This window comes from Mustela erminea, chromosome 4 (genome assembly GCF_009829155.1).
Source record: "Mustela erminea isolate mMusErm1 chromosome 4, mMusErm1.Pri, whole genome shotgun sequence".
Classification (NCBI taxonomy): Eukaryota; Metazoa; Chordata; class Mammalia; order Carnivora; family Mustelidae; genus Mustela; species Mustela erminea.
In genome coordinates, this window is record NC_045617.1 from 123501826 (window position 1) to 123514482 (window position 12657).

Below are 12657 nucleotides of genomic sequence, written 5' to 3' on the forward strand. Positions count from 1 at the left end.
TGCTTGCGCCTGCGGCTAAACAGAGGATGCGCACCACCTGAAAGATGATTGGTTGTGCCCAGAACAGGAAGCCCGAGGACACTGCGTGCTTTTTATCATGCTATCAGGCTTCCTTTCACATGTATAGTCTGCTGATGGGAGGAGAGGGGATACAAATAGGGGTAAAGATCCGGGTAAGGAGAGAACAATAAAGATTCGCAAGCTTGTCACTCCATGTCTCCGGGTCGTTCTTGCTGGTGAGAGCGTGTCTCCGGTCATTCTTGCTGGGGAGAGCGAGAGCGACTAGTGGCACCGAGACCCGGGAACCTCAAAATTCGGTATAGGAGACAGGGGATTGACAACGAGAAGGTAAGTGTGCACCCAGAGTCTGTCTTTTGACAGGGAAGTTCCATAAGGACGAGAGAAAAGCTTTCCAAAATGGGAAACGAGGTATCTAGGATAAGGATGGAAGGACCTTTGGAAGAAAAATCTGGCCAGAGAAGTTTTAGGAAAGTTCACTGATTATAGTGATGATTGCAACGTGAAAGCTCACTGTTTTAGTGACAATAGTAGAGTAAGCTCACTGGTGTTAGTGACAATCTTGAGAAAGCTCACTGTTTTAGTGACGATAGCAGACTAGTCTTTTCTTTGCTTCTTGACTATTTATTTCTGATATACTGTGGGTTCGGAGGTCTTGGGAGTGCGTGTGGAGGGGCCTCTGCGGGAGTTGCTGGAGGCGGGTGGAGCTCCTTTGGGAATGGGGGCTGCTCCGGCGTTCTTGCGCGCCTTGGGGTCGCGGGGCAAGGCCTGGCACCTTTGGACTGGAGTGGTCTGGCGCGAGCTTGCTTGTCTGGAGGGCAATATCTTGTGTGGAGGATGGCAGATCAGGATGGCTCTGCGGAGGCTGCTCGCCGTAATGCGGGAGCTGGGACTGGAGCTTGGAATTTAGAAATGCTGACTGGTACAGGACTGTTTTCGGGAAATCAAAATCAGATCAATTTTCCACCTGCAGTGTATTTGCAAACTGCTACTGCTGCCACTAGGGCATGGAAAACCCTACAAGGCACAGGTGATTTACAGGGTCAGTTGTCCAAAGTTATCCAGCTGCTACTTACCCCGCGCTCTTAACTACTAATTTATTATGTAACTCCTCTTAAAAGCACAACTTTTCCCAAATGTTTGAAAGTGCAAACTTGTTCTAAAAATACCACGTTTTTGCCTACTCCTGTTTGTATTCGCCCCCCTTTTACGTTTCTTGTACATCTTCCAATGCCCTCATGGGGTGTTAACCCTAAAGGCCTGCTCCCCAATCATTTGTGGCAGATGGATGTGACACATGTTCCATCTTTTGGACTTCAGAGATACCTGCATCTGTCCATAGATACTTGCTCAGGAGTAGTAACGGCCACACCACTAAGAGGAGAAAATGTTAAAATGTAATAACCCATTGTTTACGAAGCTTTGCATGCTGGGGTGTACCTAAAAGTTTAAAAACAGTTAATGGGCCTGCTTATACGTCTAAAACATTCAAGAGCTTTTTAGCCTGTTATGATATTCAACATAGCACAGGAATCCCTTATAATCCACAAGGGCAAGGAATAGTGGAGAGAGCCAACTTAACCTTCAAGACCACATTACAAAAAATAAAAAGAGGGGGAGTAGGGGAAGAATACACCACCCCCAGAGATCTCACCAATTTAGTAACATTTATTTTAAATTTTCTGACGCTAGATATGGATGGCCTGTCCGCCGCAGAAAGGCACTGGGGCCAGCGTAAGCAACCACAGATGATGGTTAAATGGAAAGATATCCTTACCGGGATATGGAAAGGCCCGGACCCTGTGCTCCGGTGGCACCGAGGATCTCTCTGTGTTTTTCCACAGGATGCTGCAACTCCAGTGTGGGTTCCTGAGAGGCTCACGAGGATGGTGGCAATGGAGCCTGTGGATGACGATGGTGATGATCCTGAGCCAGGACAGCACAATAGAGGCGAGCCAATGACAGATGTGGGCGCTGGTGAAGGCCTGGCCTGTCCCAATGCCACTGACAAATGAGTCGGAGATCCTCCCTCCTATCTTCACCACCAATGCTACTACCAGCGTGCCTTGGGTGACAGGTGCTGGTTGTCTGAATATTGGAACAGCTCGACAGGGGACTCTGCTTTGATAACAAGAATACCAACATACATTCCTATGCCGGTGTTGGTTAACACAGACGAGCTGCCTGTGTTGCTGCAACCTAGAAGGGACTTTGGAATTACAGCCGCAATCATGGCCGCAATAGCAGCTTCGGCAGATGCAGCCACGGCAGCAGCTATAGCCCTGACTACATCTGTACAGACTGCCGCAGCACTCAACAATGTGACAGGACAACTAGCAGAGGCATTGGCTACCCAGGAACAGATCAATGGACATTTACATGTGGGGATCCTGATTGTAAATCAGAGAGTAGATTTAATACAAGAACAACTGGACATTTTAGAGGGACTTTTAGTGGTGGGATGTATAAGCAATATGAAGGGAATCTGTGTTATGCCAGTAGGGTATCATAATTTCACCCGAGTTGCCAATATTTCTAGAGAGTTGGGAAAATGCTCAGTGGGACTTGGACCGCCCAATTTCATACCTGACGCGGCTGCTTAGATCCCAAATTGTAAGCTTAAATGCCACCAAAGTGTCCCTGGCTTCTGTGGGAGACTGGGTAAAATTTTTCCAGAGCTCATTGTCCTGCTTGAAGGAATGGGCAGGCATAGGGGTATTTTGTGCCCTTATGGTGGGAGCATCTATATTTGTGCTAAGATACCTCTGCCGTCTAGGCCGCCAACAACGACATCAACGAGAAATGATTGTACAAGCTATGTTGGCCCTCGAGGCTGGTACCTCCCCCCAAATATGGCTTTGCATGCTGGACCGGTAGTCAAAGACAGGTAAGACTGGTCCCACATCCATAGCAACCTAAGACAGGGGCTCCTCGACCAGGGGGAGTACCCGATAACGGGTAAGCATGGAAGGTGAGGATTGGCAACCTAAGACAGGCACGGTCCCTGCCATATATATAAAAGAAAAGGGGGAGCTGTCGGGGGCAGCTATGTACATAGCAGACAACATGGCGCTTGCGCCTGCGGCTAAACGGAGGACCTGCGCACCACCTGAAAGATGATTGACTATGCCCAGAACAGGTAGCCCAAGGACACTGCGTGCTTTTTATCATGCTATCAGGCTTCCTTCCACATGTACAGTCTGCTGATGGGAGGAGAGGGGATACAAATAGGGGTAAGGATCCGGGTAAGGAGAGAACAATAAAGATTCGCAAGCTTGTCACTCCGTGTCTCCTGGTCGTTCTTGCTGGTGAGAGCGACACACTAACGTGGATATGAATGAAATCATATATTTGTCTTTTTAATGTCATTCTATTTTATTTTATTTATTTTATTATTTTAGTTTAGTTTCAGTATTCCAAGATTTATGGTTTATGCACCACACCCAGTGCTCCATGCAATATGTGCCCTCCTTACTACCCAGAACCAGGCTCACCCAATCCCCCCCATCCTCCTCCTCTCCAAAACCCTCAGTTTGTTTCTCAGAATCCACAGTCTCTCATGGTTCATTAACACCTCTGATTTCCCCCAATTCACTTCTCTCCAGCTCCCAGTGTCCTCCATGTTTTTCCTTATGCTCCAGAAGTAAGTGAAACCATATGATAATTGACTCTCTGCTTGACTTATTTCACTCAGCATAATCTCCAGTCCCGTCCATGTTGATACAAAAGTTGGGTATTCATCCTTTCTGATGGAAGCGTAATACTCCATTGTATATATGGACCACATCTTTATCCACTCGTCTGTTGAAGCGCATCTTGGCTCTTTCCACAGTTTGGCAACTCGCCATTCCTGCTATGAACATTGGGGTACAGGTGGCTCTTCTTTTAACTACATCTATATCTTCGGGGTGAATATCCAGTAGTGTAATTGCAGGGTCATAGGGTAGCTTTTTTTGTTGTTGTTTTAAAAGATTTTATTTATTTATTTGACTTAAATCATGAGCAGGCAGAGAGGCAGGCAGAGAGAGAGAGGGGGAAGCAGGCTCCCCGCTGAGCAGAGATCCTGACTCGGGGCTTGATCCCAGGACCCTGGGACCATGACCTAAGCCAAAGGCAGAAGCTTTAACCCACTGAGCTACCCAGGCGCCCCAGTAGCTCTATGTTTAATTTCTTTTTTAAAAAATTTTATTTATTTTTTAAATTTCAGTGTTCCAGAATTCATTGTTTATGCACCATACCCAGTGTTCCATGCAATACATGCCCTCCATAATACCGACCACCAGGCTAACCCAACCTTCCACCCCCCACTCCTCCAAAACCCTCAGTTTGTTTTTTAGAGTCCACAGTTTCTCATGGTTCGTCTCCCCCTCCAATTTCCCCCAACTCCCTTCTCTTCTCCATCTCCCCATGTCCTCCATGTTATTTCTTAGGCTCCACAAATAAGTGAAACCATATGATAATTGACTCTCTCTGCTTGACTTATTTCACTCAGCATAATCTCTTCCAGTCCTGTCCATGTTGATACAAACGTGGGGTATTCATCCTTTCTGATGGAGGCGTAATACTCCGTAGTATATATGGACAACATCTTCCTTATCCATTTGTCCGTTGCAGGACATCTTGGTTCTTTCCACAGTTTGGCGACTGTCACCATTGCTGCTATGAACATTGGGGTACAGATGGCCCTTCTTATCACTACATCTGTATCTTTGGGATAAATACCCAGTAGTGCAATTGCAGGGTCATAGGGAAGCTCTATTTTTAATTTCTTAAGGAATCTCCACACTGTTTTTCAAAGTGGCTGTACTAACTTGCATTCCCACCAACAGTGTAAGAGGGTTCCCCTTTCTCCACATTCTCTCCAACGCACGTTGTTTATTGTCTTGTTCATTTTGGCCATTCTAACTGGTGTAAGGTGGTATTTCAGTGTGGTTTTGATTTGAATCTCCGTGATGGCTAATGATGATGAACATTTTTTCACGTGTCTGTTAGCCATTTGTATGTCTTCATTGGAGAAGTGTCTGTTCATGTCTTCTGCCCATTTTTTGATGTGATTATCTGTTTTGTGTGTGTTGAGTTTGGGGAGTTCTTTATTAGATCTTGGATATCAGCCCTTTGTCTGTAGTGTCATTTGCAGATATCTTCTCCCATTCTGTGGGTTGCCTCTTTGTTTTGTTGACTCTTTCCTTAGTTGTGCAGAAGCTTTTGATCTTGATGAAGTCCCAAAGGTTCATTTTCCCTTTGTTTCCTTTGCTTTTGGAGACATATCTTGAAAGAAGTTGCTGTGGTTGATGTCAAAGAGGTTACTGCCTATGTTCTCTAGGATTTTGATAGATTCCTGCTTCACATTGAGGTCTTTTATCCATTTCGAGTTTATCTTTGTGTGTGGTGTAAGAGAATGGTTGAGTTTCATTCTTCTATGCATAGCTGTCCAATTTTCTCAGCACAATTTATTGAGAGACTGTCTTTTTTCCACGGATAGTTTTTCCTGCTTTGCGGAGGATTAGTTGACTCTAGAGTTGCAGGTTCATATCTGGGCTCTCTACTCTCTTCCACTGGTCTATGTGACTGTTTTTGTGCCAGTACCATGCTGTCTTGGTGATCACAGCTTTGTAGTAAAGCTTGAAATCAGGCAACGTGATGCTCCCAGTTTTGTTTTTCTTTTTCAACATTTCCTTAGCAATTCAGGGTCTCTTCTGATTCCATACAAATTTTAGGATTGTTTGTTCCAGTTCTTTGAAAAATGCCAGTGGAATTTTGATCGGAATGGTATTGAAAGTATAAATTGCTCTAGGCAGTAAAGACATTTTAACAATGTTTATTCTCCCAATCCATGAGCACGGCCTACTTTTCCATCTTTTTGTGTCTTCAGTTTCTTTTTTGAGTGTTCTGTAGTTCCTCGAGTACAGATCCTTTATCTCTTTGGTTAGGTTTATTCCCAGGTATCTTATGGTTTTTGGTGCTACAGTAAATGGAATCGATTCTCTAATTTCCCTTTCTGTATTTTCATTTTTAGTGTATAGGAAAGCACTGATTTCTGTACATTGATTTTGTATACTACTTCATTACTGAATTGCTGTATGAGTTCTAGTAGTTGGGGGTGGAGTCTTTTGGGTTTTGCATAGAAAGTATCATGTCATTTGCAAAGCGAGAGAGTTTGACTTCTTCATTGCCAATTCAAATACCTTTTATTTCTTTTTGTTGTCTGATTGCTGTTGCTAGGACTTCTAATACTATGTTGAATGAGAGTGATGAAATTGGGCATCCTTGTCGTGTTCCTGATCTCAAAGGGAAGGCTGTCAGCTTTTCTCCATTGAGGATGATACTCGTGGGTTTTTCATAGATTTTATAAAGTTGAGGAATGTTCCCTCGATCCTTATACTTTGAAGTGTTTTAATTAGATAAAGATGCTGTATCCTGTCAAATGTTTTTTCTGCATCAATTGAGAGGACCCGGTGGTTCTACTCTATTCTCTTACTGGTTTATTCTATCACATTGATTGATCTGTGAATGTTGAAGCACCCTTGCATCCCATGGATAAATCCCACCTGGTCATGGTGGATAATCTTTTTAATATACTGTTGGATCCTCTTAGCTAGGATCTTTTTGTGAATCTTGGCTTCTGTATTCATGAGGGATGTTGATCTGAAATTCTTTTTGATGGGGTCTTTGCCTTATTTCCTCTTAGGACCTCTTTTGCTGTATCCCACAGGTTTTGAACTGTCATGTTTTCATTTTCATTTATTTCTGTTCGCTTTTTAAATTCTTCTTTAATTTCCTGGTTGACTCATTTATTTGTTAGTAGGATGCTTCTTAACCTCCATGTATTTGTTCCTTCCAGAATTTCTCTTGTGATTGAATTTTTAAGTGGGTAGTCTGAAAATATGCATGGTATAACCTCATTCTTTTGGTATTGGTTGAGAACAGATTTGTGACCCAGTGTATGATGTATTTTGAAGAAAGTTCCATGTGCACTTGAGAGGTACGTGTAGTCTGTTGCTTTAGGATGAAATACTCTGAATATATCTTTGAAGTCTATCTGGTCTAGTGTGTCATACAAAGCCCTTATTTCTCTTCTGCTTAGATGATCTGTCCATTGCTGTGAGTGGGGTGTTAAAGTCCCCTACTATTTCTGTATTAGTATTAATGTGTTTCGTTAAGCTTGTTATTAATTGGTTTATATATTTGGCTGCTCCAAGTTAGGGGCATAAAGATTTATAATTGTTAGATCTTCTTGGTGGATAGACCCTTTTATTTTGATACTGTGTCCTCCTTCATCTCTTTACACTCTTTGTTTTTTTTTTTTTTAATTTTTAAAAAAAAATTTTTTTTTTTAAGATTTTATTTATTTTTCAGAGACAGAGGGAGAGAGCGCGAGCGAGCACAGGCAGACAGAGAGGCAGGCAGAGGCAGAGGGAGAAGCAGGCTCCCTGCCGAGCAAGGAGCCCGATGTGGGACTCGATCCCAGGACCCTGGGATCATGACCTGAGCCGAAGGCAGCTGCTTAACCAACTGAGCCACCCAGGCGTCCCGACACTCTTTGTTTTAAAGTTTGATTTCTCCAATGTGAGGATTGCTACCCCTGCTTTCTTTTGATGTCCGTTAGCATGAGAAATTGTTCTCCAACCCTCACTTTCAATCTGGAGGTGTCTTTGGGTCTAAAATGAGTCTCTTGTAAACAGCATATTGATGGTATCCAGTCTGATATCCTATGTCTTTTGATTGGAGCATTTAGTCCATTTACATTGAGTAATTATTGAAAGATACCAGTTTAGTGGCATTGTATTACCTGTAAAGTGACTGTTAACTGTAGATTGTCTCTGTTCTTTTCTGAGCTTTGTTTCTTTTGGACGCTCTCTTTCTCAGGAAATCCCCTTTAATATTTCTTACAGGGCTGATTTAGTGTTTACAAATTCCTTTAGTTTTTGTTTATCCTAGAAACTATCCCTCCTTCTGTTCTGAATGACAGCCTTGTTAGATAAAGTATTCTTGGCTGCATATTTTCCGTACTTTGCACAGTGAGTATATGAGGCCAGTCCTTTCTGGCCTGCCAGGTCTCTGTGGATGGGTCTCCTGTTGGTCTGATGTTTCTACCCTTGTAGGTTATGGACCTCTTGCCCCTAGCTGCTTTCAGGATTTTCTCTGAATTTGCAAGCTTCACTATAATATGTGGAGGTGTTGACCTATTTTTATTGATTTTGAGGAGGGTTCTCTGTGCCTCCCAGACTTGATTCACTGTTTCCCACCCCAGGTTAGGGAATTTCTCAGCCACTATCTGTTCGGATAAACCTCTTGTCCCTCTCCTTTTTTTTCCTGAGACGCCTATTATTTTAATACTATTTTGCTTCATGGTATCGCTGATTTCTTGAATCTTTCCTTCATGAGCCAGTATGTTTCTCTCTCTTTTCCTCAGCCTCCTTAATCTCCACCATTTTGCCTTCTATAATTATCTCTTCTGCCTTGTTTAATCTTAGCTGTTAGGGCCTCCCTTTTTTACTGTATCTCAGTAATAGAATTTTTAATTTCAGCCTGATTAGATTTTAGGTCTTTTTTTTTTTTTCTCCAGTAAGGGATTCTCTAGTGTCTTATATGCTTTTTAAAACCCAGCTAAGGGGCGCCTTGGTGGCTCAGTGGGTTAAAGCCTCTGCCTTCAGCTCAGGTCGTGATCCCAGTATCCTGGGATCAAGCCCCACATCGGGCTCTCTGCTAAGCAGGGAGCCTGCTTCCCTTCCTCTCTGCCTCTCTGCCTCCTTGTGATCTTTGTCTGTCAAATAAATAAATAAAACCTTTAAAAAAAACCCAGCTAATATCTTTATAATTGTTTTGAAAACTAGTTCTGACATCTTACTCAGATCCATATTGATTAAATCTCTGGCAGTGAGTACTACTTCCTGTTCTTTCTTTTGGGGTGTGTTTTTCTGTCTCATGTCCAGAAAAGAATAAATGAAAGAGAGAAAAAATAGAAAAATAACAACAACACCAGAAAAATACAAACTAAACAAACTAGAAGAAAAGCAGAAAGAAAACAAAATAAGAAAAAAATCAAACAAGAAATAAAATGGAACAGAACAATAAACTAGATCCTGGGTGTATTTTGGTCTTTGTGTTAAGGCAATCTAGATCCCAAAAGAGGAAAGAAAGAAAAACTTTTATATATACTAAAATAAAATGAAAAGAAACTAAAAGTAGGAAACATACATTTTATATATATTATATATATTTATAAACATAAATGTTACATATGTATATAAAATAAGAAATATTTTATATATATATAAATTAAATAAACATAAAATATATGTTTCTCTCTTTCTCTCTCTCTTTCTCTCTATACATATATATGCATATAAGAATTAGGGGTGCCTGGGTTGCTCAGTCGGTTAGACAACTGTCTTTGTCTCAGGTCATGATCCCTGGGATAGAGTACTGGGATGGAGCCCTACATTGGGTTCCCTGTTTAGCAGAGACCCTGCATCCCCCCTCCCTCTGCCTGCTGTCGTACCTACTTGTGTCCTCTCTTTGTGCCAAATAAATAAAATCTAAAAAAAGAATAAAAAAATTAATAAATTAAGAAAATTTCTTAAGAAAAAACTAAGAGATTACAGAGTAATAAAAAAGCCACTAATGCTACATACTGTTTTTCCCGCTAGCTGAATTTTTGCAGTTCTCTGTGATCTGTAAATTTGGTGTTAGCCAGATGTTCCTGCTTGTCTTCTGGGGGTGGGGCCTGTGTTGTTGCCCTAGTGAAGTGTTGGCCCCTTTGTCAGGGGTTCCCAGCTCAGTGTAAGCAGCTCCAGATTGCACTGTATGGCACTGTTTTGCTCCCTGAAGGCTTTCAGGACCATTTCGGATGAAAATGGAAGCACCCCAATCTCTAGCCCAAGCTGAAAGTTCACATCCCCACTCTCAGTGAGCCCTCACAGAAAAGCACTCAATCACTCTTATCTCCCTGGTTTCTGTGTTGTGTTCACCCAGCCTCTGACTGAACGTTTTTTATCTCAGGCACACGACCAAGTTTCCAGTCTCCTAACTTCACGGACTCCTGTGGTGTGGACTTGTGCCATTCCTCCCAGCTGAGGGAGGAGGGACTTGCCAGGCTACTGCCTTTTACAAGGCCCTTGCTTGGAGAGTGGTTGTACCATTGTGCAGCAGTTCATGGTTTATGGCAACATGGAACAAAAACATTCCTAGACTGGTGTTTCGGCCAGCTTCCCTGAAACGACTGCATTCAGACATCCTGGCTTTTTCTGACCCCTGGTATCTTGTAACAACGTTGTCCCACCTGGAATCCACCCCACTTTGCTACCAGAGCAACTTAAAGCCAGGGATGTCTCCAAGTGTAGCAGACTTCTAAAACTTGGGATTTTGTACTCCACTGCCTGTAATACTTTCCGGTAGACCCCTTAAGCTCCCTGCTTTCCCTGGTTTATCTCGCCCTGGATGCACATCTCTGCACTTTCTACCTTGTAAAAAGTGGTTGCTTTTTCTATTTATAGAATTGCAGTAATTCTTTTCTCAGATCTCCAACTGATTTCATAGGTGTTCAGAATGATTTGCAACGATCTAGCTGAATTTCAGGGACCAGACAAAATTAGGATCCCATACTCCTCTGCCATCTTAAATCCTACTGACCCATTTATTCTTTTTTTTTTTTTTTTTAAAGATTTTATTTATTTATTTGACAGAGAGAAATTACAAGTACACTGAGAGGCAGGCAGAGAGAGAGAGAGAGAAGGAAGCAGGCTCCCTGCTGAGCAGAGAGCCCGATGCGGGACTCGATCCCAGGACCCTGAGATCATGACCTGAGCCGAAGGCAGCGGCTTAACCCACTGAGCCACCCAGGCGCCCACCCATTTATTCTTTAGTAGGGTATTCTTTATCATCCATGTATTTGTGGTCCTTCCAAATTTTTTCTTGTGATTGAATTGGAGTTTTAAAGCATTGAGGTCTGAAAATATGCATGGTATAGCCTTTTTAAAATTTAAATTCAATTTGCTACATTATAGTAGTTGTTTTTTTTAAAGATTTTATTTATTTATTTGACAGAGAGAGATCACAAGTAGATGGAGAGGCAGGCAGAGAGTAGTTTTTGACATAATGTTCAATGAATCATTAGTTGCCATACTCTTAATCTTTTTGTACTGGTTGAAGACCTGATTTGTGACCCAGTGTGTAATCTGTTCTGGGGAATGTTCCATGTGCGCTTGAGAGGAATGTGTATTCTGTTGCTTTAAGATGAAATACTCTGAATATATCTTTGAAGTGCATCTGGTCCAGTGTGTCATTCAAAGCCCTTATTTCCTTGTTAATCTTCTGCTTAGATGATCTGTCCTTTGGTGTGAGTGGGGCGTTAAAGTCCCCTACTATGACTGTATTAGTATCAACGTATTTCTTTTCTTTTTTCTTAAGATTTTATTTATTTACTTGACACAGAGATCACAAGTAGGCAGAGAGGCAGGCAGAGAGAGAGGGGGAAGCAGGCTCCCCACCGGGCAGAGAGCCCAGTGCGGGGCTGGATCCCAGGACCCTGAGATCATGACCTGAGCTGAAGGCTTAACCCACTTAACACATAGCCCCATCAATGTGTTTCTTTAAGTTTGTTATTAATTGGTTTCTATATTTGGGTGCCCCATGTTAGGGACATAAATATTTACAATTGTTAGATCTTTTTGTTGGATAGACCCCTTTAATATGATGGTGTCCTTCTTTGTCTCTTCTTATAGTCTTTGGTTTAAAACCTTGTTTGTGGGGCATCTGGGTGGCTCAGTCGTTGGGCATCTGCCTTCAGCTCCGGTTGTGATCCTGGGGTCCTGGGATCGAGGCTGCTTGGCGGGAGGCCTGCTTCTCCCTCTCCCACTTCCCCTGCTCGTGTTCCTTCTCTTGCTGTGTCTCTCTGTCAAATAAATAAATAAAATCTTCAAAAAAAAATGCTGCCCCTATTCCACACCTCATCTTCTGGGACCCCATTTACGTGGATATTATTTCACTTTATGGAATTGCTGAGTTTTCTGAATCTCCTTTTGTGATATAATAGTTTCCTTTCTCTCTTTTCAGCTTTCTTATTTTTCATCATTTGATCTTATCACTGATTTGCTCTTCTGCTTCATTCATCCTTTTTTTTTATAGTTTCCACTTGAGACTGCATCTTGGTAAAAGCATTTTAAATTTAAATCTGGCTAGATTTTAGTTCTTTTCTTTCTGTAGTAGGAGATTCTCTAGTGTCTTCTATGCTTTTTTCAAACCCAGCTAGTATCTTTATACTCATTGTTTTAAATTCTAGTTCAGTTATCTTAGTTACTTACATCTGTATTGATTATATGTGCTGCCGAAGCAAGCACTCCTCTGTATTGATTAAATCCCTGACAGCAAGTACTACCTCCTGTTCTTTCTCTGGGAGTGAGTTTTTCCACCTCGCCATTTGGAAAAGAAAAGAAGAAAGAAAGAAAAAACAATAAGAACAACAATGACAATGAAAAAAAAAAACAACAACAAAATCCAAACGAAACTGAAACAAAAGAAAAACCAACAAAAAACAAAACAAAACAAAAAATTAGATCCCGGGTTGTTTTGTTTTACTCATTAAAAGAAACGAGATTCCAAGATAGGAAAGTAGAAACACCTCTATATACATAAAAATGA

General features: G+C 41.9%; 1 protein-coding gene across 21 annotated transcripts in view; it reads left to right on the forward strand.

Annotated features, from left to right (window-relative positions):
* The window catches only part of LOC116587534, a 33857-nt gene that overhangs the window by 5003 nt on the left and 16197 nt on the right, over positions 1–12657 (forward strand). Inside the window, exon 4 of one of the 21 annotated variants that reach the window (XR_004284502.1) lies at positions 11065–11242. The exons of 18 other annotated variants lie outside the window; for them this stretch is intronic. The gene's annotated coding sequence lies outside the window, so the exon portion shown is untranslated. Of the gene's footprint in view, positions 1–3064; positions 3086–10020; positions 10277–11064; positions 11243–12657 lie in introns of those variants that run through there. 2 more of the 21 variants (XR_004284487.1, XR_004284503.1) reach the window with 2 other exon arrangements.